The 24,008-nt window shown below is 44.9% G+C and overlaps 1 long non-coding RNA gene across 1 annotated transcript; it reads right to left on the bottom strand.

Annotated features, from left to right (window-relative positions):
• Positions 1-769: 769 nt before the first annotated feature.
• On the bottom strand, positions 770-1,583 carry LOC109490669. The gene is made up of 3 exons (XR_004619437.1): positions 1,539-1,583; positions 1,071-1,275; positions 770-801 (listed from the first exon to the last, which is right to left on the bottom strand). It is a non-coding gene; the product is annotated as an uncharacterized LOC109490669 (long non-coding RNA).
• Positions 1,584-24,008: the final 22,425 nt, after the last annotated feature.

Here is a 24,008-nt window from a genome sequence, read left to right as displayed (position 1 = left end):
ACTTTAAAGGCCCCCTCTTATGGCTTATTATTATTTCATATTTACTTTGAAATTGCACAGGGGAATGGACTGCCAAATGATTGTTTTGACGTATGGAGAAAAAAAAGAAGCATTTGATTTGAGGCTCTGGGTGGTATCACAACAATTGGAATTCCTCTCTGTGGGCAAGTAAGAGTCACCGAAAATCACAGCCTTTGCCTTTCCCTCCCTCGCGTTCCACACAATTCCTAGAGCAGCGTCTCACACTGAAGGTAATGATTGTTTGGTAAACAAGTATGGTCCAATATCATCATCAGTTCTTGAAAGTGCTCTGAATTATTACTTCATTCACACATGTAAGCACACACACACTCACACCTGGCTTTCTGAGAGACGTGTCCTGAAGCTAAACCTTCGAATTCTCATTCTGTTAGTTTGTAACCTGAGGATTACAAGAGAGTTACCACCACCTGATGTGTGCTTACTAAGGCTTGTTTCACTTCTAGAGAATCAGCCTTCTATCTTTTTTTTTTTCAGCCTTGTATCTTTACTTCAAAGTAAGACAATGTACAAGCATAATGTTTTTATCGTTATTATCACTCATTTCTTGTGGGCAGTCATGCCACCTGAATGATGCACATTTTAAAATTGTTGGTAAGGAGGGGCGCCTGGGTATCGCAGTCGTTGGGCGTCTGCCTTCGGCTCAGGGCGTGATCCCGGCGTTATGGGATCGAGCCCCACATCAGGCTCCTCTGCTGTGAGCCTGCTTCTTCCTCTCCCACTCCCCCTGCTTGTGTTCCCTCTCTTGCTGGCTGTCTCTCTCTGTCAAATAAATAAAAAAAAATCTTTAAAAAAATTGTTGGTAAGGAGCAATTATAAACTAATCATTGAGTTATTAAAAACCAAGTAAACCAATTCTTTCCTAAACATTTTTCAAAGGAAGTCACACACTTATGACTGAAGAAACCTCAGTGTGGTTTCCAGTGGCTTCTCACATGGGTTAGTGGAGGAGGGCCATACATTCTCTCCAAAAGATGGGTACACAGACATCTGTAATCCAAAGATAACTAGATAACACTGAACAAACTCACTTATCTTTGCAACAAGCAATCCCACTGAAGGAATTGGTCCGATAGGAGATTATGTCCTTAGAACGTGCATACTCCCTATTATCTTGATGAACAAAAATCCAAACCAAATCTTTGAATTTCTTTCCCCTCGCCAAGGATGAGGATTTTGATCTCAGCCAGAGATTATAGCTGCAGATTCTGGGAGTGATACAGTGTTCACGATAGTCTACATACAAAGAACATTAATTGATTAACATTGATTAATAATATTAGAATGCTTTATATGAATTCTAGATTTCACCTCTTGTACACTATGTTAAGAAAAATGCAAAGTGCTCTATTGTCATGATACATGAACTTAGAGCATAGAATGCATCTGCTATGCAGCTCTACTTAAATAGAATTACATACACTCAATTCTAGTTTACAAAACAGATACATGATCCAGCAATATATACTGTATTTGAGAGAGAGACTACACTCACGCACCCATGAACGCACGAAGCTGTAAGAGCCAGCTACATGTTTTCCCAGCCTTCACTGCGGCAGGGGTGGCATTGTGACACTGTTCTGCCAATGTGACGTCAACAGAGGTCAGCTGGGACGGCTTCTGAGAAACCATCTTATCAAAGGAAGTTATTCCAGTTACTATTGCTACATAACAAACTATCCAAAACATAGTAGCATCGAACACACCATTTTATTATGTTCTGGGACCCTAGAGGTCAGGAATTCAGACAGGGTACAGGAAACAGAGGGCTTTTCTGTGCTCCACAACATCTGGACCTTCAGCCAAGGAGACTCAAATACTCAAGAATCATCTGGAGCAGATTTGTCTAATAGAACTTTGTGCGGTGATAGAAACATGCTCTATCTATGTTGTCCAATACGATAGCCACGAGTCACATGTAGCTATCGAGCCCTCGAAATGTGGCCAGGGGGACTGAGGAACTCATGTTTTCATTTAATTTGAATTAAATGTAAATTGAAATAACCACAGGTGGCCAGCAGCTCCTGAATTGAACTGCATGAATCTGAAGGCTTCTTCACTTCATCTGTCTAGCACCTGGGCTGGGGTGACCCAAAGGCTGGGCTCAGTTGGCACTGTTGATTGGAGCACCTACACATGCCTCTGAACTCTCCCTGTGGCTTGGGCTTCTCACAGCAGGGCAGCTGGTTCTGAGAGGAGGCATCCCAAGAGGGAGTTTCTGAAGAGCAAGCATTCTAAGAGAGGCACGTGGAAGGTGCATGGCCTTTTATTGACCGAGCCTTGGAAGTCACAAAGCACCACTTCTACCATAGCCGTTACTCGAAGTAATCATAAGCCTGTCTAGAGTCAAGAGGAAAGTACAGAGACACCCCCCCACCCACACACACACTTCTAAAGGGAGGAATGTCAATGAATTTGGGGTCATTTAAAAAAATCACCACTGGGAAACTTCCACCTTTTTTTCTGCCTTAACGTGAATTTGATGGCAGGAGCTGCAGCTGCCTTTTTATCACCATGAAGAGGATGCAAGAAAATCACAGAGATAAAGGTTCTGACCAGGGGTGCCTGGGTGGCTCAGTCGTTAAGCGTCTGCCCTCGGCTCAGGGCGTGATCCCACCGTTCTGGGATCGAGCCCCACATCAGGCTCATCCTCTGGGAGCCTGCTTCTTCCTCTCCCACTCCCCCTGCTTGTGTTCCCCCTCTCGCTGGCTGTCTCTCTGTCAAATAAATAAATAAAATCTTAAAAAAAAGGCTCTGACCAAAGCTAGTGACTACCTAGCTCTAGTTTACTTTTTATTTTTTTAAAGATTTTTTTGTTTATTTGACAGAGATAGAGACAGCCAGCGAGAGAGGGAACACAAGCAGGGGGAGTGGGAGAGGAAGACAGGCTCATAGCAGAGGAGCCTGATGTGGGGCTCGATCCCATAACGCCAGGATCACGCCCTAAGCCAAAGGCAGACCCTCAACCGCTGTGCCACCCAGGCGCCCCACTTTTTTTTTTTAAAGATTTATTTTTTTTGACGCAGAGAAAGTGCAAGCCGGGGGAGTGGCAGGGAGACGGAGAAGCAGGCTCCTGCTGAGTAGGGAGCCTGTTNCCTCAACCGCTGTGCCACCCAGGCGCCCCACTTTTTTTTTTAAAGATTTTATTTATTTTTTTTGATGCAGAAGAAAGTGCAAGCCGGGGGAGTGGCAGGGAGACGGAGAAGCAGGCTCCTGCTGAGTAGGGAGCCTGTTGTGGGGCTGGATCCCAGGACCCTGGGATAAGGACCTGAGCCAAAGGCAGACGCTTAACCGACTGAGCCACCCAGGTGCCCCTCTAGTCTACTTTTTAAGCCACATGAAATGCTCCATGACTTACAGCTGAACATACTTTCATCAAAAACTCTAATTTAGCATCTTTTAAGGAAACCTGAACTTGATCCTTAAAAAAACAAAATAAAATTTTACCCAGTCTGAATATATCTAGTCTTTCTTTCTACAAAACCTGGAGGAGTGTCTGGCTGGCTCATTTGGTTAAGCATCCTACACTTGACCTCGGCTCAGGTCTTGATCTCAGGGTCATGAGTTCAAGTCCTGCATTGGGCTCCATGCTGGTTGTGGAGCCTACTTAATCAAACAAACAAACACCTGGAAATGCTCATTGTAGAAAATTTGGGAAACAGAAATAAGGAAAATAGCCATCACCTTGCATGTCACCATGCAGTGATAACCACGGTAAGCACCCGGCTCTGATTCTTCCTGCGTGAGTTTCTACTGCATTTACAGATCTGTATCCTGCAGTGCACTCAGCATTATGTTGTTTCTATTTTCCCCTGACCCTAAACATTGTTATAATTATCATTTTTAAGGACTGCATTCTCTGATTCAGAATAATTTGATCATTGTTCAGCATTTGGGTTCTTGACAGCTTTTCTGTATAAAAACAATCATATTTAACAAAGGTAAAAAAATATTTTTAATTTATTACTGAAGTGTAGTTGACCTACAATGTCATATTAGTTTCAGGTGTAGACGTAGTGATTTGACAGTTGTGTATACATTACTCAGTTCTCACCAGGATAAGTGTAGTCACCATCTGTCACCATAGAATGTTATTACATCATTGACTATATTCCCCTTGCTGTACTCTTCATCCCTCTGACTTATTTATTTTATAACTGGATGTTTGTACCTCTTAATCCCCTTCACCATTTCACTCCCCTCTCCCCTCTGGCAAGCACCCATTCGTTCTCTGTATTTAAGAGTCTGCTTGGTTTGTTTGTTCATTTTTTTGTGTGTTTTAGATTCCATATAGAAGTGACATCATATGGTATTTGTCTTTCTCTGATTTATTTCACTTAGCCCAGTACCCTCTAGGTCCATCCATGTTGTCACCAATGGCAAGACTTCATTCTTTTTTATGACTAATATTGGGAGTGTATGCCATATCTACTTTTTCATTCATCTATCAGTGCACGCATTTTATATATAAATCTTTAACTACATCTCTGATTCTTTTTGGGGATTGTTCCATCAGTGTATTTACTGGATCAAAGAGAAGGGATATTTTTTAAGGATTATTTAAAAAGATTTTATTTATTTATTTGTCAGAGAGAGGGGCAGGGGAAAGCACAACCAAGCGGCATGGGAGGCCGAAGAGAAGCAGACTCCGTGCTGAGCAGGGAGCCCAATGTGGGGCTTGATCCCAGGACCCTGAGATCTCAACCTGAGCCGAAGGCAGACGCTTAACCGACTGAGCCACCCAGGCATCCCTAAGGCTCTTGATACATAATGACAACCCAATTTTCAGAAAGATTATACTATTTTACACTCCCAGTGTGCAATCATGTCTGTCTCACTACATCCTAGCCGGCATTGACCACGAAGATATTTTCTTTATTCTTGGCTATTTGATAAATAAAATGGCATCTCTTTGTTGTTTTAATTTACAGTTCTTTGATGGTATGTAGGATGAACATGTTTTCACCTATTTCTCAGCTCTTTGCATTACACTTTCAGTGAATTTTCTAGCCATGCCTTTTCTCCACATTTCTATGAGAGATCTTTATGTGTTTCTCTTTAATTCATGTGAGCATCTTGCATACTTTATGCCAAAATGTTGCTGAGCATGATTCTGATCTTAAATTTCATTCTAGAACTTGCCCAGGGTGTCTGGGTGGCTCAGTCAGTCAAGCATCTGCCTTTGGTGCAGATCATGATCCCAGAGCTCAGGTCATGGTCCCAGAGTTCCAGGATCCAACCCCATGAGCTCCTTGCTCAGCAGGGAGTCTGCTTCTCCTTCTCCCTCTGCCCCTCCCCCTGCTCCTTTTTTTAAAAATTTTATTTATTCATTTATCAGAGAGAAAGAGAGACAGAGACAGAGAACATGTGAACAAGCAGGGGAACAGCGGCAGAGGGAGAAGCAGACTTCCCGTTGAACAAGGAGCCTGGTGCAGGACTCAATATCAGGACGCTGGGATCATGACTTGAGCCGAAGGCAGATGCTTAACCAACTGAGCCACCCAGGCGCCCCAAGGCTTCCTTTTCCTCCACATCCTTGCCAACACCTGTTGTTTCTTGTGTTGTTGATTGTAGCCATTCTGACAGGTGTGAGTGGATAGCTCATTGTAGTTTTGATTTGTATTTCCCCAATGATAAGTGACGATGAGCCTCTTTTCATGTGCCTGTTGGCCATCTGTATGTCTTCTTTGGAAAAATGTCTGTTCGTGTCTTCTGCCCATTTTTAATTGGATTATTTGTTTTTTGGGTGTTAAATTTTATAAGTTCTTTATATATTTTGGATACTAACCCTTTATCAGATATGTCATTTGCAAATATCTTCTCCCGTTGCTTAGGCTGCTTTTAGTTTTGTTGATTGTTTCCTTCACTGGGCAGAAGCTTTTTATTTTGATGTCATCCCAACAGTTTACGTTTGCTTGTGTCTTCCTTGCTACACATAATGGCAGAGAAATTACTGCCTGTGTTCTCTTCTAGAATTTTTATGGTTTCAGGTCTCATTTTAGGTCTTTAATCATTTTGAATTTATTTTTGTGTATGGTGTATGAAAATGATCCAGTTTCATTCTTCTGCATGTGGCTGTCCAGTTTTCCCAACACCATTTATTGAAGAGAGCGTCTTTTTTCCATCAGATATTCTTTCCTGTTTCATCGAAGATTAATTGACCATATAATTGTGGGTTTATTTCTGGATTTTCTATTCTGTTCCACTGATCTGTGTGCCAGTACCATACTGTTTTGATTACTACAGCTTTGTAATATAACTTGAAGTCTGGAACTATGATGCCTCCAGCTTTGCTTTTCTTCTACAAGGTTGCTTTGGCTAGTTGGGGTCTTTTGTGGCTCCATACAAATTTTAGGATTGTTTGTTCTAGTTCTGTGAAAAATGCTGTTGGTATTTTGATAGGGATTGCATTAGATGTGTAGATTGCTTTGGGTAGTATAGACATTTAACAGTATTCTTGCAATCCATGAACATGGAACGTCTTTCCATTTCTTTGGGTCATCCTCAATTATGTTCATCAGTGTTTTACAGTTTTCAGAGTACAGGTCTTCCATCTTTTTGTAGACCTTGATTTCTTATCTATTGTTTGACTTTTTAGCATTGGGCCTGATTCAAAGGTTATCAATGGTTTAAGAAAAAAAAACCAGTTCTAGTGATCTTTACTCAATTGTCTTTCTCCTTGATCTTTCTGCCACACATCACACTGTTTACTGGTAACTACTTGAAATATTCCCTTCTGACTTTTTACATTCATGTGCTGACATAGGATGTACCCAGCATGGCTCCCATTTCTTCACTACCTCCGCTGTAGTTGAACAATGTAGAAAAATTAGGAACTTGAAATGAGCGAGTTTGTGTTTAAGTCCCACTCTGCCAAGTATGAGCTGGGTATAGCTGCACCGAGTCTCAGCCCTCATGTAATGAAGAGAAGCAAAAACTCCCTCTGAGCTGTGTGAGGATCTAATGAGATCATGCCTGTGAAATTGCTTGGTGAACTGTAAAACCCTACACAGATGTTAACATTGTCTTCCTTCCTCCCTCCCTTCCTCTTCCTCCCCTTCCTCCTCCTCTCCTGGCCTCTCCCCTTCTCTTCTCCACTCCTCCTTTCCCTTCTTCTTTACTTCTTCTATTCAACGGAAATTTGATTCAGTTCAAGTAAGAAAGTACGTGAAATTGCTTGTAAACTATACACGAGTATTATCAACACTCTCTTCTCTCCTATACAGTGTCCCCAACTCTGGCATTTCCATCTTCAAAATATCTCTCAGAGCCTCATGCCTTGGTGTTTTAGATTGCTACTTAATTCTTAGGTTATCTTACTTTCCATGTGTTTGTGTCCTGTCTCCTATGTTAGATTGTTTCCAGGCTTTTTTATGTCTTCGCACATGAGCTCTGTAGGGCCTTGCAGTCAATCAATATTGACTGATTGATGGCTTTGCTCTGTAGTTGCCTGATCCAATGAAAGAAGACAGACTATTTGAGAAAGGGGAAGGGTATTGAGACTCTAGAGAAGAGGCTGGATAGGCAGAAGCCAGATTACTGAGGGCCTTGGGTTGGGATATTGAGAATTTTGCCTTTCATAGATGAGAAGATGTTACGTGATTTTTCAGTAGGGAATGATATTGTTGGAATTCTGTTTGGAACATATTTTATTTAGTTCTGTACCCTAGTACAGCGCTTGGCACATAAGAATTGCCCTGTCAATCTATGTTCAATTGCTTTGATCACTCAACGGAGTAGTCTTCCATTGTTCCATTATTCTGAAGGTGAAATACTTTGTCTTTTAGGGAGGAAATAGATCTTGTCTATAGACCCACCAGTATTTCTACCCACCTTGGCACAAAAGAAAAGGGAATAATTCCGTGGCAGGGTACAAGCCAAAAGCTTTTGGTTTCTAGAAAACCTAACAAAATTCTGCTGGGGCCCCAGGAAGATTGGTTTCTTCTACCTCAGCTTTGTCCGTGCTGAGAATTTGTTGCTACTTTAGACAACCCCTCCTGGGTGCTGTTTGAGCACCCACCCCTCTCCCCCTCTCCAACCATCTTTTCCCTTTGGGTCCTAACATGTAAGCTGAAGACAGCTAGAACATAGCATTCTCCTGACCACTGTGATGGGTTCAGGGATGGTCGCTGACCTAATTAGGTCAATCAGAGTTAATAACTATCAATTGTTTGAGATACTGGGGCTAGGACTCTTTTCTGTGAAATGTGAACCTGGGCACATCAGTTGCTGAGGCTCCTGGAAACATCTTAGTACCATCAGGAGAGAGCCTGCTGGCGAATTCAGCTAACACAGGCAAAACATGGAGGAAAACCAAGTACCCGAAGAAACCTTTGAGCCCCTCTGTCACCTCTATCTGGGCTTTCAGATTCAGGTTGTCTAAGCCCGGGTCCCCAAAAGAGCAGAGCCTGAGCGAAGGGCTTTGCTCTGCCACTGTAATAGGGAGTCAAATCCTAGGGAGCAGGAGTGAAGGACAAAGGGGATAAAGAAGCCAAGGAGGGAGAACCAACCCAAGGTTGCATTATTGAGCTAGTTTACTGTTAAATACAATTGTTCAAACCCCCCGCGGGCCAGTCCTCCAAAAAGCGGCATAAACTGCGTCCCAGGACAATCCCTCCGAGAAAGGAAAGGACCAGGAATTTACTCACTAGTTCTGACTTTCCACTAGTCAAAGGCTGAAGATCCCAGGCTGTTAACTCTCCCACATTTCCAGGTTTGGAATACTGGAAGGCAAGGAGGGTCCTGCCCCTCCATGTCAACTGGGAAGTCTCAGGGCAGGAGGCCAGTGATGCAGTGTGAGCTGAGAAGCTGTCCAATTGCACCGTGTGAAGTTAATCAGAGCCTGTGCGGCAGCTGGATGGAGAGAAGGTAAGGCCAAGAGAACCTAAGTGTGCCTAAGAGGGACCTCAGATACTCCTGAGTTAATAATAAGTCCCTTTTTGGCTAAAGCCAGCTGGGGTAGGTTTCTACATAAGCAATCTTGTGTTTACAACTTCCATCTCCCTACTCCCTGGGCTGCTGTAACACTCGCTGCCTGGGCCATTCATTTGGCATGAAAGTGTGTGCTGTCTTCTTGTTACCCAACTCTATTGCATCGGTGCCGGTCCCGTCTCTCCAAGAGATCTGCATGGCCATGAGGGCGGGGCGGCGGCTTCCACTGCTCTGTACTTGTGCCATTCACAGAAGGCTTCATAAATATTTGGCTGAACTGACTTTTTCCGTTTCATAAAATTCAGCATTCTGCTATTTGGCCGCTGGTATCCCAATGTGTTTCTCCTACTGCATGCTCTCTTTTGAACTTGTTAAAAACGTGTCACTTGGACAGTACTGACACAATGACTCACCACATGCCTTCACATGCCCAGTGGCATTGGGATTCTCAAGTTAAATCACCGTTCTTCTATTCTCACTACAGTTAATATGAAAAAATATTAAGGGACATGCAGAATAGCTCTAGGAGATTCAATATTGACCAAAATTGGAATTCCGGAAGTTAAGAGTGAAGAAAACAACCAGAAGGAAATCATTAAATCATAGGCCAAAATTGATTTACTAATTAGATAATCATAGGCCAAAATTGATTTACTAATTAGATAAAAAGTGAAGGTTTGAATAATAAGTAGATATCTGTATTCTTGTAGGACTTGCCAAGGACAGACATTCTTTTCAAATATCCATGGAAAAGTTTAAAATTGCCTGTGTAATAGACCACAAAAAAAATTTCCATAAATTGCCCAGAGTAGAAACCTTCCGACCCAAATGGTACGCAAATCCTTAACATGAGAAATTAACGATAAATGTAGCAACAACAAAAATCCATTCACTTGCAATTTTAAAGTACTTTTTGCAATAGCTTTTGCCTTAAAGAGGAAATCAGAACTGAAATTTCCATAATCTGTAGTTAAATAGGAAATCAAAGCTGAAACATAGATCACTTTAGAATAAAGACAACATGGACACTATATGCCAAGTTCTATATGATGCAGACAGAGTGATAATTGGAGAGAAATTCATTGCCTTAAACACATTTATTAGAGAATAAGAAAAACGAAGTTATCTAAGCATGCAGTTCAGGTTGCTAGAAAAAGAGAAGCAAAAATAAACCTAAGTCAAGCAGAGGTAAGAATTAATAAAGACAAAATGGGCGAAATAACAAACATCAGGTGTCTCAAATAAAAAGCTGAAGACTGATAAAATAGTTAAAATTTGTATAATTCTGATTAAGGGAAAAGGGCTCAAACTGATGATTTTAGAAATCAGAGAACATGATTATAGAAACAGAGGTTATTAAAGAATTTAGAGCATGCTATGTGCAACTGGATTAAATCTGGATGAAAATTATAATTCTCAGGGAAATTATAAATTATCTCAATTGACTCAAGAAATAGTATCAAATCCAAATAGACCACACATAATGGAAAAAAAAATAGTTTAAAACCTACCCACAGTGGGGTGCCTGGCTGGCTTAGTTGGTGAAGCATGTGACTCTGGATCTCAGGGCCCTGACTTCGAGCCCCAGGTTGGGCATAGAGCCCACTTAAAAAAAAAAAAAAGTAAAATCTACCCATGGAAACGAAACGAGGGCAATGTGGTTTTATGGTAAGATCTTACGAACTCATTTCATGAGGATGGCATAATGCTGATACCAAAATGGACAAGCATAGAACAACCAAGTAGGAAAGCAAAAGCTAAATTTGCTTATAAACACAGATTTTTATTTTTTTTAATTTATTTTTATCTTTAATTTTAAAAGATTTTATTTATTTATTCAACAGAGATAGAATCAGCCAGCGAGAGAGGGAACACAAGCAGGGGGAGTGGGAGAGGAAGAAGCAGGCTCCCAGCAGAGGAGCCTGATGTGGGGCTCGATCCCATAATGCCGGGATCACGCCCTGAGCCGAAGGCAGACGCTTAACCGCTGTGCCACCCAGGCGCCCCTAAACACAGATTTTTAAAGTCTTACATGAAACATTAGCCAGTTGGATCAGTGCATTAAAGTAATGCGAGGATGGCTCAACATTAAGATATTTATGTTAATGAAATTCACAATAGTAACACACCAAAGAGCGAGAAGTTCTGATCATTTCCATTGATACCAAACAATAAAAATTAAAAATAAAAAACCTCTACACACATTTAATAAAATACAATACCCTTTCATGATGGGAAAACCAAAACAAAACAAGACAAAAAAACCTTCTTACAAGTGAAGCAGGAAAGAAAACATCTTTGGGGCTCCTGGCTGACTCAGTGGGTGGAGTGTGCGGTGCTTGATCTCAGGGTCATGAGTTTGAGCCCCACACTGGGAGTAGAGGTTACTTCAATAAATAATCTTAAAAAAAAAAAAAAAAGAAAGAAAACATCCTGAACTTGATAAAGTCTCCATCAGAAACCCACCGCCACAGCAAATGCTAAACTTAATGGCTAAGTATTAGAAGCATTTTCTTTAAAGTCAGGATTGAGACAAACCAAGTTGAAACCGTTGGTTTTTTTTTTTTTTTTTAAGATTTTATTTATTTGAGAGAGAGAGCACAAGCAGGGGGAGCAGCAGAGGGAGAGGGAAAAGCAGGCTCCCCACTGAGTAGGGAGCCCGAAGCGGGGCTCAATCCCAGGACCCCGAGATCATGACCTGAGCCAAACGAAGGCAGCCACTTAACCGACTGAACCACCCAGCTGCCCCGATACCATTGTTACTAGTACACTTGCCTGGAGTACACAGTCGTTGCAGTCAGATGAAAAAAAAAGAGGTACACATCGACATGAAAAGAGACGAAAATGGCATTATTTCTAGATGATATGATGATTCACGCAGAACCTCCAAGATCAACACCTTAAAAAATGACTATGGCTTACAAAAGAATCTAACAAGGTGGCAAATTAGAAAGGACACATACACACAGACACACAAGAGCCAGCAGCTTTCCTATATATCAGCAATAAAAAGTTAGGAAATATGATAGAAAAAAGATATAACTCACATTAATAATAAAAACAAAAAAGGTACTTAGGAACAAATTGTCAAAAAATGTACAGGACTTATGGGAAAGAAACTTATAAACTTTATTGAAGAGTATACAAATATTGAACATATAGAGAAAGGGTTGATCTTCTGAAAGTGATGAAAAAACTCAGTATTAAAAAGATGTTAATTCTCCTCCAAATTAGTTGATATTGACACATTCCAGCAGGACTTTTTATGGATATGCTGATTCTGAAATGCATCTGGAAGAGTCAACGTACAAGAATGGCCAAGAACAGGGGCGCCTGGGTGGCGCAGTCGTTGGGCGTCTGCCTTCAGCTCAGGGCGTGATCCCAGCGTTCCAGGATCGAGCCCCACATCAGGCTCCTCCTCTATGGGCCTGCTTCTTCCTCTCCCACTCCCCCTGCTTGTGTTCCCTCTCTCGCTGGCTGTCTCTATCTCTGTCAAATAAATAAATAAAATCTTAAAAAAAATTAAAGAAATAAAATAAAAAAATTAAAAAAAAAGAATGGCCAAGAACATTTTGAAATTGAAGAATAATGACAGGAGAAACTCCTGTTATGTACCGAGACCTACAACAAAGATACCAAAGAATATAATACTAAAAAACGAGGTATTGATGTAGGAATAACCAAACAGGTGAGGAAGCAGAACAGAGAGTCCTGAAGTATGTCCTGTATAAATAGAAATTCAGTTTAGAATAATGACAGCAATCGCAATTTATGGGGCAAAATGGTGTTGGGACAACTGGCTATCAATGGTAGGAGGAAATTCAAGGTGGTTTAAAAATCAAAACATTTTTAAAGCCTTTAAACAACAAGAGAAATGGAAAAATGTATTTTATAAATCTTGAGCAGCCGTAGGTCTTGCTAGGGAAGGCCCCAATCCCAAAGGCCATAAAGAAAAGATTAACAAGACTACAGATAAACAGATTGATCCATTAATAAGCAGATTAACGGAAAAACGGTTAAATCTTTGGTATACCTAAAAAAACCACAAACAACATTAAAAGACAAACGGCCAACTGAGAGAAACCATTTGCAACTTAGGCAAAGAGCAAAAGATTAATACTGTAATATATAAAGAACGCCTACAAATCAACAACTGAAAGATATAAACTCTATGGAAATTGCCCAACATTAAAATGGAATCAATTCACAGAAGAAAAAAACCACAACTTATTAATAAACATATAAAATGACGAGCTCATGAATAACATGGGCAACACAAATGACAACAGTGAGATATTTTTATTTTGTCCACTGGTTTGATGAAACTTACCAAAAACTGCTAATTGTTAGCATTGACAAAAGACTGGGGAAAGGGATCTCTAACAGGAATTCGAATTGGCTAAGTACGAGGGTAGGCGTGAACATTGGTGCCATTTTGTAGGCGTGAACATTGGTGCCCACATGTTTGCAGAAAGACACATTTTTTAAAATTAAAAAAAAATTTTTTTTTTTTACTGGAGAAAATTACTTTATAATGAATCTCAGTGTTTAATCCCAAGGATTAGTTTTTATCCTCCATACTGCAGGGTTTTTTAAAACATTTTAAAATTTAAATTCAATTAATTAACATATGATGTATTATTGGTTTTAGAGGTACAGACCTGTGATTCATCAGCAAAGACACATCTTTAAAGATACTTTACAGATAATTACAGTGTAGAACTGTGAAGGAGATGGAAACAACTTAGGTGTCCATCCCCAAAGGATAGTTGAATAATTTCGATCCATCTTGTACCTGGAAGCTGTTGATGAGACAGATCTGTCCTGATGTGGGAAGATAACATACGTACCAGGCACTCTTTTCCATGTTTTTTGTCTATTTAATCCTTCCAGAAGCCCAATGAGGAAGACACCGAAATTGTGCTATTTCACAGACGAGGGAACGGAGGCACAGTGGGGCGAGTCATTCATCTAAGATCACACAGCTGGTTGGCAGAGCTGGGATTTGAACCCCAGGGATCTGGCTCCAAAGCCTGTGGCTTGACCATGACCCTAAGTCATGCTTCCATATGACTATGATATGGGGAGAAAATCAAACCACAGGAAAGTATTACACAATCTCATCTTTATGAAAAGTGGAAACATGTTTTGGTGCAGAGGGGAAAAAATGGTGACGTTCAGTGAAAGAGAGTTTTGGGGGTGGGGGCAATGGCCCTTGACTTTGACGCCTTTCTTTATGTATTGCTGGAGTTTCTCCCAGCAAGCAGGTACTGTTGCAATTAAAACTAATATTTAGGGGCGCCTGGGTGGCACAGCGGTTAAGCGTCTGCCTTCGGCTCAGGATGTGATCCCGGCGTTATGGGATCGAGCCCCACATCAGGCTCTTCCGCTATGAGCCTGCTTCTTCCTCTCCCACTCCCCCTGCTTTGTGTTCCCTCTCTTGCTGGCTGTCTCTATCTCTGTTGAATAAATAAATAAAATCTTTAAAAAAAAACAAACTAATATTTAAAAGAATTTAAACAAAGAAAAAATAATATCGTATTAAATATATTTTAATATTTATCATATAACATAGTATATCTAGTTTATATAATCAACATATCTTTATATTTAGGGCTTACTTCTTTGTTGATGGAGTGGTTTTTTCCAAAAGCTTCCTTTAGTTCAAACTATTATCTTGCAAAAATGAGACCAGAACGCTCATGTCCCACCTATCTGCCTACATTCCATAAGCGTTAATTTATCACTTTGGAAGGGATCTGATTTTTGTGCATTTGGAAGTACCTGTTTGTTACCAGGATTCTGTAAATAGTGTGGCTAAAATGGCTTGAATTTAACACCTGACATACTCCTAATAGAGAGATTTTGCCTGTTTATTCCCCAGTGTCTGGATATCCCTTCCACGAGCTCTTCATAAAATGCTATGCTGGGCCTAGAGGCTCGAAGACTTAGTAAGCCCCAGGCTAGGGGGAGCACAGACACCCCCCGAGGCAGAAACCAGGGAGCCATCTTGGACACCCCCTTTTGTCACCTTGTCCCTCTTGCCAACCTGACCATCAGTTTGACTTCCTACCTGTTGATCTGGTCCACCCACCACAGTCCAGGACACAAACATCTCTTTCCTCAACTTTTCCAGCAGCCTCCTGTGGGCTCTCCCGCCTTCACCCCTGAGCCCATCACTGACCACCCCACATGCAAATCAGACATGTTCCCATCCCTCTACCCTCACCAGGCTAAACTCCTCAGTGTCTCCCATTTCCCCCAGGAGGAGAATCAGAATCCTCACTGCAGTCTACCAGGCCCACCACCCAGAGTTGACACAACCTTCCTCCCCCTTCTTTTACTTGCTCAAGTATATACCAGGTTCCCTCCCACAGTGGGGCCTCTCACCCCCCCCCATTAACCTCTACTCAGCTTTCAGCTGTGAATTTCACCTCTTCATGGGGAGGCTGTCCCAACGCCCACCGTTGGAGCTCTTTACCCTTACAACTCCACAGCTGTCTGTAAGGGGGCCTGTAAGGTCCCCAAGGATGTCTCTCTTGTGGTCTCCTTGGAACCAAACACAGAGCCTGGCTCACACAGGTGCTCACTGAGCACTTGTTGAAGGAAGAAAGGAGGGAGGGAAGGACCCTGTTGTATCACCAGACAGAATGTGCAGGGGCTGTCTCGGCCTGGGAGGTGAGGGCGGCATCGAAGAGCAGAGCAGAAGGAGGCTTCGAAGGGTGGGAGGGCAAAAGGACATCTCAGAGACTGAGGCCCTGCAGGAGCCTGGTGTAGGGCCCTGAGGTCGTCAAGTCAGAGGGGGGAGGCAACCGAGAAGACTGCAGTTGTGGGTGAGCCCGGCTGGGCAAGAGCTCCGCATACCATAAAAGGACTTGAACTTGATGCTGTAGGTAATGGGCGAAGCTGGGAGGGTGGTCAGGGAATCCCTCCCCACTCCCTTCCCATATCCCACTGGTCAGAAATGGCACGAGGCCAGGCCAGACTCAAGGAGATGGCAAGATAGACTCGACTGCTCCGTAGGGGGAGCAGCGACATCCCAGAGCAAAGGGGTGCAGACCCAAGGAGATGCCACCCACTGGGGCCATTGTTCTAGCAATCTCCCATTGAGGTCTGAAAGATGGAACTTTATCGAGGGTTTGCTTCAGGACAGCAGGATAGAGAGAGGAGGTGTAAGTCCCTCCTCTCTGCCAACGTCTATTTCCACGATCTTGCCTGGGGTTCTGTTATTCTTTGCCAGCAGAGACATAGCCTAAGATCCGGTTCGCTTGACTCCACAGAGCCCATCAAACTACATAGCACCATTTAGCTGACACCACCCCCAGCCCCAGCCGAGTTATCAAAGCTTGTTCCTCACCAGCCCACCCCCCCACCCCGGGATGCGCAGCCAAACTCGATGGGGTGGGGGTGGGGTCCTAATTTGTAGCTTTTGCCAGATGCAACCAATTGCAAGCTACCAATGTGACATCGCTGAATGAGGAGTTTGGAATAGATATGAGTCATTGATTTTCGGCCCTGTATGAGCCAGCTCCACACCTCTTCCTTATCTCTGGAATTTTCTAGAAAAAGGGAATACAGATTTCAAAAGAAAAAAAATAAAAGCAAAACCTTGCTTAGTGCTAAAAGAATAAAAGGTGTTAAGGCAGATTCTTGTTTCGGAAGATGGGAAACCCCACAGTCACTAGGCAAGCCGTGGGAACCCCGGAATCAAGGCAGGGTCTGAACGCACCCAGTGATATCTTTGTGTGGGCAGAGACCATTTCTGAAAGGGTGCTCCCCTAACAAACAGTGGTTATTTCTGGAGCTGATGGTGGGTGGGGTGAGGGACCTGTCTTGATACATTTCTGTCCTACCTTTGCTTTCTTACAGCGAACACGCATTCGATTTATAATTACATAACTAAAACTGACGAAGCAGATATTACAGACTCATTGAACATTACAGACTCTCTGAGCCAGATAAGTCAGGGCATTTGCCCTGGTCAGGGGCGCAGCCAAGACTAGGACCCAGGTCTCCTGACTTCTGATTTAGAAAGCTTCCCCACAACCTTTGGGCTGCCCCCACTCCGCACAGCTACAAACTGGGAAGAAAGAGATCACTGTACTACCAAAAGCTCATGGAAGTTTGGAGAGCCTTACCTTGGGAGACAGGAGAGAGACTGGAAGGCAGCCCACTGGGAGTGGCTTCCAGAACCCCTTGAGAACGTGCCCTCTGACCCCCATAGGAATTATGACCCACCATTGCTGTCAGCGAGCAGTGAAGAGCAAGGTACAGAAATCCTGCTCTGTATCGTCGGCCTGAAGGGTCCTCCCAACCCACTCACTTTGAGATGCTCTTCTTGGGAAACTCCATCACTGGGTCTACATCAGCGGACAGATTTTTTTTTTTTTTTTTTTTTTTTTTTGGTTGAGAGTTTAGTGTTTGATTTGTTTTCCCCTTTCTTGTGTCCTTCTGCTTAAACAACCTTCGGGCTTCAACAAAATCAGTACAAGGCCAGCCCAAACTCCGTAGGAAAACAAGCGTCAATAAATTAATGAAAACACAGAAAGGGCACCCTTATCTTGCAATGGGAGACAGTTGTTTTTAAGGAAAGGTCTCTCTTGTCGTGTTTAGGATGAGTGTGGGAGGGGGTCAGGGAGAAGAGCACCAGCAGACCAAGACAGAAAAAAAAAACCTTTCTGAAAACAAAACGAGGTGGTGGTGTGGTTGCAAGGCTGACTCGCCCTTGGCTCAGAGCTGCGTTCAAGGCTGAACAGGACATGTTTGGAGCCCCAGTGGGGAGATTGCTTTCCGGGCTGGGCTGACCCGTATGGGCCAAACCACCCAAGCACTTGGAGGTGAAACCAGTTCGGCTCAGCCTTCAGGCTTGTTTTGGAAATATTCTGTGCTTTCGATTTCATTTCCAGTTCCTTGGCCATGCGTCCTCCTCTCGTGAGGCTGAAGGCCCCTTGTAGACAGCGTCCATATCTGCTTTGTCTTAGCATCATTCTTGGCAAATGATTAGTAAATGTGTATTGAATGAAGGAATCCACGGCAACAAATATATTTCGGATGGCCTTTGCTAGTTGGTTTTTTGGGGAGGGGCGGACATGGGGAACTGGGGACAAGTGGGAAATAAAAGATTAAATAGAAGACGACCAGGGAAGGTCCCCGCCTCATAGAGCTTACAGAGAAATCCAAGAGACAAACTTTGACACAGATATGGGTTAATTACACATTCAGCTCCTTGCCCTGGGGCCTACTGATTTCTGTAGGTTGTGAGCCAATGTGAGACTCAGTCTTCTCCTTCTGTCCCTCTCCCCGGTGGGGAGACGAGGAGCACATGGGTGGAAGCAGTGTTGGGTCCATACTGCCGTGGCTGGGAGGGCAGATCTTAGCGCTAACATTCCGTGCGGATCCTCAGCAATCGAGCGCAAGGGCTGAGGCTGAGGTCCAGGGGTGGGGATGGGGAAGGGTGTCCCAGGAGGGGCAGGGTGTCCCAGGAGGGGTGGAAGGCAGGTTCCAGCCAAGGCCCTTAGAAAGTGCCAAAGGTCAAATGGGAGAAAACAAGTTCAGGTGTCGCGTCCAAAGGGCAAGCGGAGGACTGTAGGAGGAAGAGGACCCAGGTGGCCATGGCATGGCGTGGGGTCAGACTGGGCCAGAAGCCAGTGGCCTGGAGTGTCTGCACAGGACTGCAGAGGTGCCGGCCGTGAGCACGAAAGCTCAGGGTCAGGACAGGCACCTTGGCCATGGCCACGGAGCCTTTCTCACGTTCCTCCCAACCAAGCCCCACAAGGCAGCCCAGGGCCCAGGAAGGGGAGCCCTGGGCATGAATGTGTCCCAGACTCTGCTCTGCCCATCAGCTGAGCTCCAGACGGAGTTTCCCTCCATCAGCTGCACACCGACAAAAAGACAGTGCAAGGGAGCCTTTTGTAAAGTTAATTTTCATGACTAATTTAAATGTCTATTCTGAGATTATGTCCACCTTAGCTCTGGTGATAAGATGGCTCTTTTATGAAATCATGGTGATGGTAGGTGATGCATGTTTTGGTTGTTTAAACGGTCTCATTTAGCGAAACTAAAAAGCAGGCAGTATCGGTGCCCAGAAGGATGGAGGGAAGTAACAAGGCATCCGTCCCCAGTCTGATAACTTCTGCTCTAAGGAACTGAAATCGTGTCTCTCCACCACGGATCCCGGCTGCCAAAACAGCATCACACCACCAACACGTGCATGGCATGCACTTTGAACCAAGCACTAGCCTCAGCTTTTGCATATGCTAATTACCTTCTCCCCTTGGTTTGACCCCTTGGCCCCCCTATATCTACCTAATATCTGGACTCGGCCTCTCCCCATGTCAAGTGAACCCCGGTTCCGGTGGCTTCCTCCTACAGGCTTCATCATCTCTTCCCGAACCCCAGCCACCGGGAAAGCAGAGTTCCACCTCAAAATTCCTTCCCAGTGGCTGTTTCTCCACTCCTTGCTGCCAGGTCCTCACCCTACTCTTATACTGACGGCCTGGTCGGGCCTCCCACCGGACACTGGCAGGCCCTCCGAATATTGAGCACAGGTCCTGGAAGGAGGGCACCCAGCTGCCTAGCTGTGGGCCCCCAAAATAACCAACAGTCCAATTAGACCCTTCCCCATTTACCTGCCTTCGAGCCTCCCGGGACCTCATTCCTCCCTCCCCGCAATCTGACTTTACCGTTTGCTTCCTGCTAGAATCTTCTCCAGACCGATGCCCCACCACCATATGAATCTTCTGGTTTCTGGGTATAGCCCTTCCCTGCCTCCTCTAAGTAAAGCAAACCTTGAGTCAAATCCCGTACTCTTGGCCCGGGCCTGGAGCTGTCGCTCTACTAGCTGCGGACAGCATCCCATGTGCACCTCCCCATAGCCTTCCGAGGTAGGTATGACTGGATTGTCATTTTACAGATAAGCAAACCAAAGCCCAAAGAGCTAAAGTCCCTTGCCCAAGGTCACATGCCCGGGAAGGGGCAGAAATGGGCTTTTGACCCCAGGTTCTCGAGGCCTAGCCCTGAGCTACCCCATTGCCTGGCTTCCTCTCCAAGAGGCCTGAGAAGCCGGGCGTTGGGAAGTTTGCCTCTTTGGGCTTCGGAGCTCTATGCCCGTGGGAGGTCGCCGGGTCTCAGAGTCTCCCCTCCCGTGCCTTCCGTGGTTTTGTGAGGACCTACACGGGGCGGACACACCTGTCGCTCCCATTCCTTCCTGGGGTGAAACCCTGGTGAGCACCGCACGTGGGCTGTGAGTGGGGCCTGAGGCTCCCGGACTCAGGCCTCTGCGGGTGCTAGTCACGACTGAAAGAAACAAACCCGCATCTGTTGGAAAAGGAGTCCGCAGCTGGGGAGGGGGCAAAGGCGCGCTTTGAGGCTCGGGGTCTTGAGTCTGGCTGCACGGGGTCTGAACGCAGGCTCCGCTACTTTGGGCAAGTCTCTCAAATTCCCCGTGCTTTCGCGGTCGCAGCTGTAGGGGGACAGTCATCATGGTGATACCTACCTCATGTGGAGTTGCTGCGAACTATAGAGCTGATGAGTGTAATATAATCCAATCCAATATCATATAAATACGTACAGCCCTTCGGACAAGAGCCTGGCTCTGCACAAGGGTACACTCGTAGTGGTCTCTGGGGTCACGAACATGTGCGTTCCCACCACTTTGCAGTCAGACGAAGACTCTGAGGGGTTGAACGAAATGCTCACTGTTCCACACCTTCTGCTGAGCCGAATCGCTATGAAAATTCAGAGACCCCTGCGGAAGGCCTGCCAGCTCCTCCCTTTCTTCCAGTAGTTTCTTATTTCCACTGGTGATGTAACCGCCGTTGGCTCCGATCCCCAGGCTAGCTACCAGTCTCCAACCTCATTAATCCACTCCTGCGAACATCGGGCTCCCCCTCATGACACGGCGGCCGCTCAGAGCAGACCGGGGCCCACTGAGCCGCTGTCCCCCTACACCTGGTCTTGGGGCGNGGGGGAAGGGCACTTACACCCCCCCCCGCCCCACCCCCATCAGGTGCCTGATTATGCAAATCCCTGACTCAAGGAAGGAAAGGGGGAGAGGATTGTGGAGGGGCGGTGTGACCGATAAGGCTGGCTGCTTTTCTCTCGCTTGCTGTGCAGGCCCGAGGCCTGGTGGCAAGAGCCTCTCAGCCACAGGATCTCAGCGGCTTTGTTGCAAGTGCTGGGGCAGGCAAAGCTGAACTGGGTTAGCACGGTTCTCTGGTGACTCAGCCCAGGCGCGGACCCACAGTGGATAATTACGCCGTCTTGGACCGTATTTCAGGCCCACGCCCCCAGGATGACCGCTCTCCATTTGTTGATCGGGTCTCCAACAATGGGCCACTATTCTCCTTCCCCACAACCCAGTTACACAATCTCTCCCCGTGTCTTTCGGCCGCTTAATGACAACCTGGGCGCCTAGCACTTGCCCCCCAGCCCTGCACCGAATGTCATTCCCTGACTGATGGAATCGCTGCCTTCTCCGCTCTGCTCACCAGGATCCCCCTAAAAGTCAGGCACTGACTGTCCGGCCCAACCCTCCTGTGGCAGAGTTTTGGTCTCCCCCTACATCTCCTCACCATCACTGGCTCCAAACTGGATCCCGACCTCTGAATTAGCCCTCTCCCAGTCCTACTATCTTCCTGGATCTTCCAAATTCCTTTGATCCAAAGTTCTAGGGTTAATTTTTGTTTGTTTTTAAAGATTTTATTTATTTGAGAGAGAGCATGCTAGAGAGAGAGGGGGGCAGTGCGTAAGCAAGGGGGAGGGGCAGAGGGAGAAGCAGACTCCCCACCCACCACCGGGCAGGGGCTGATCCCAGGAGGCCAGGATCATTACCTGAGCCCAAGGCAGACGCTTAACCGACTGACCCACCCAGACGCCCCTGTTTAATTCTTTAGAAAAATATATAAATAACTCATGTTTGGGGAATTTGGCTGGCTCAATCAGCAGAGCAGGTGGCGCTTGATCTCAGGATCATGAGTTCGAGTCCCATGTTGGGCCTAGAGCTTACTTTAAAAAATAAAATAAATACATAAAAAATAACTCATGTTTGTTGTAGAAAAAAAGAAGACAAGTCACCCATAATCCTGCTACCCAGAAACAGTCTCTATAAACATTTTGGGGGTATATCCTCTTGGAACTACCTCCCCACATTCTAAAGTTTATCTCCATGGCCTTCCTCCTTGCTGGGGCACCGCTGATAGGTACCCCCCAGCCTGGGGTATTGGAAGTATGCAGATGCCACTTCAAATGAGGATCTACTACGGGGCAGGATATATTTGCTAATTTCTAGATTGTGGCTGGAGGTGGTGAGGTCAGCTTCTTCATGGCGTCGGTGTCACTCCAGGCGACAATGTCTTGCCTGCATTTCTAGAATAGCCGCCCCCCGCCCCCACTCCTGGGTCTCCGGTCCTCCAGCCTCCAGAGTGAGCAGAACAGGACACTAATATCACCAGTTCGTTCCTCTGCTTTGCCATCTTCCATGGCTTTCCACTACTTTCGGGACAGACTCAGGAGTTCTTAACCTGGTGTCGTGGCTCTTTGTGACATGAGGCCGCCTTGCTTTTCCCATCTCTTCTCTTGCCTCCACATGAAGGTATGCCCCCTCCATCCTTGTCAGGCAATTTGCTTTTCGTAGAATGGGACTGCTTCTTTGTGCCCCAGGATCTTTGAATCTACTGTTTCCTCTTCCTGGAATGAATTTCCTTCCCCGCTCTTTTGTCTGGATAATTTCTACTCTTCCTTCAGGACTTGGTTCAAGCATTACCTCCTCCAGAAACCTCCCTTAACTACCTCATCTCCAATCAGGTCCCATCTCAGTTTAGTGCTTTTTCTCTGTGGATACATCATGTTACCTGTGGAACTTGTCTTAGGACTAGAAATCTGTCTTGTCTAGACTATAAGCGACATGAGGACAGGGACCCTGTTTTTTTAACTCCGTATTTCTGGCCACTAACAAAATATGTACTCAATTCAAAAGTTTTTTTCAGACTAGAATGTAAGAATGAGAAATAGACCCTGTTTCAGCCCAGTGTTATTGTTGCTCGAGAAGTGAGTATTTTTTCAGATCCAGGTATAGCATATGTTTCAAAATTGATCCAGACACTAAGTTTGCACACATCTATGATCACATGCTTTACCTTGTGTAAATTATCCCACTTAATGTCATTTTAACCTCACAACAACCATGTGAGGAATTAGTTCCATGTTACAGGTCAGTGAGATGCAGGGATATATCAACATCTCATAAATAGAAATAACAGGATCAGAATTTGAACCAAGAAAAAAAGCATGATCATTCTCTGAAGAAATGATTGGGATTCGATGGTCTTTAACGTTTTTTGGATGCGGAAATTTGTTTCTCCACCTGGTTCCTTGTAATTTAGCAGCTGAGTAATCGTGGGTCCACATCCCTCCTCAAAGGCAACCAGGGAATTTGTGAATGGATTATGGATCATGGATGACCCCCAGTGCTGCCTTCCTGCTGACTTCCCACCATTGTCACCAAGTTGCAAATGTCCTGTTCCTTCCTGTCCTTCCTCTTACAAGTCTGATAAGCTTCCTCCAGTCATCTTTCCTTTTTCTTTCTTTTTTTTAAGATTCATTTATTTGGGGGAGCCTGGGTGGCTCAGCCGGTTCAGTGTCTGCCTTCAGCTCAGGTCATGATCCCGGGGTCCTGGGATCAAGCCCCACTTTGGGCTCCCTGATCAATGGGGAGCCTGCTTCTCCCTCTTCGCCCCCACCCCGCTCATGCTGTAAGAAAGACAGAGAGAGAATCTCAAGCAGACTCCGCACTGAACATGGAGCCCAACGTGGAACTCGATCTCACCACCCTGAGATCATGACCTGAGCTGAATCCAGGAGCCAGACGCCCAACCGACTGAGCCAACCAGGCGCCCCATCCAGTCATCTTTCCTTAACCAAACATTTTTTGCTCTACTTGAAGAAGTAGTGAATTGCTCCTCACAAAGAAAATACTGCCAATGGAGATGGCAGTTGGTACCTTGACCTGTCTTTAAGATCTTAACAGAAGGACTCTGACA

Source organism: Ailuropoda melanoleuca, chromosome 13 (assembly GCF_002007445.2).
Source record: "Ailuropoda melanoleuca isolate Jingjing chromosome 13, ASM200744v2, whole genome shotgun sequence".
Taxonomy (NCBI): Eukaryota; Metazoa; Chordata; class Mammalia; order Carnivora; family Ursidae; genus Ailuropoda; species Ailuropoda melanoleuca.
This window is presented reverse-complemented; position numbering and strand designations above follow the sequence as displayed.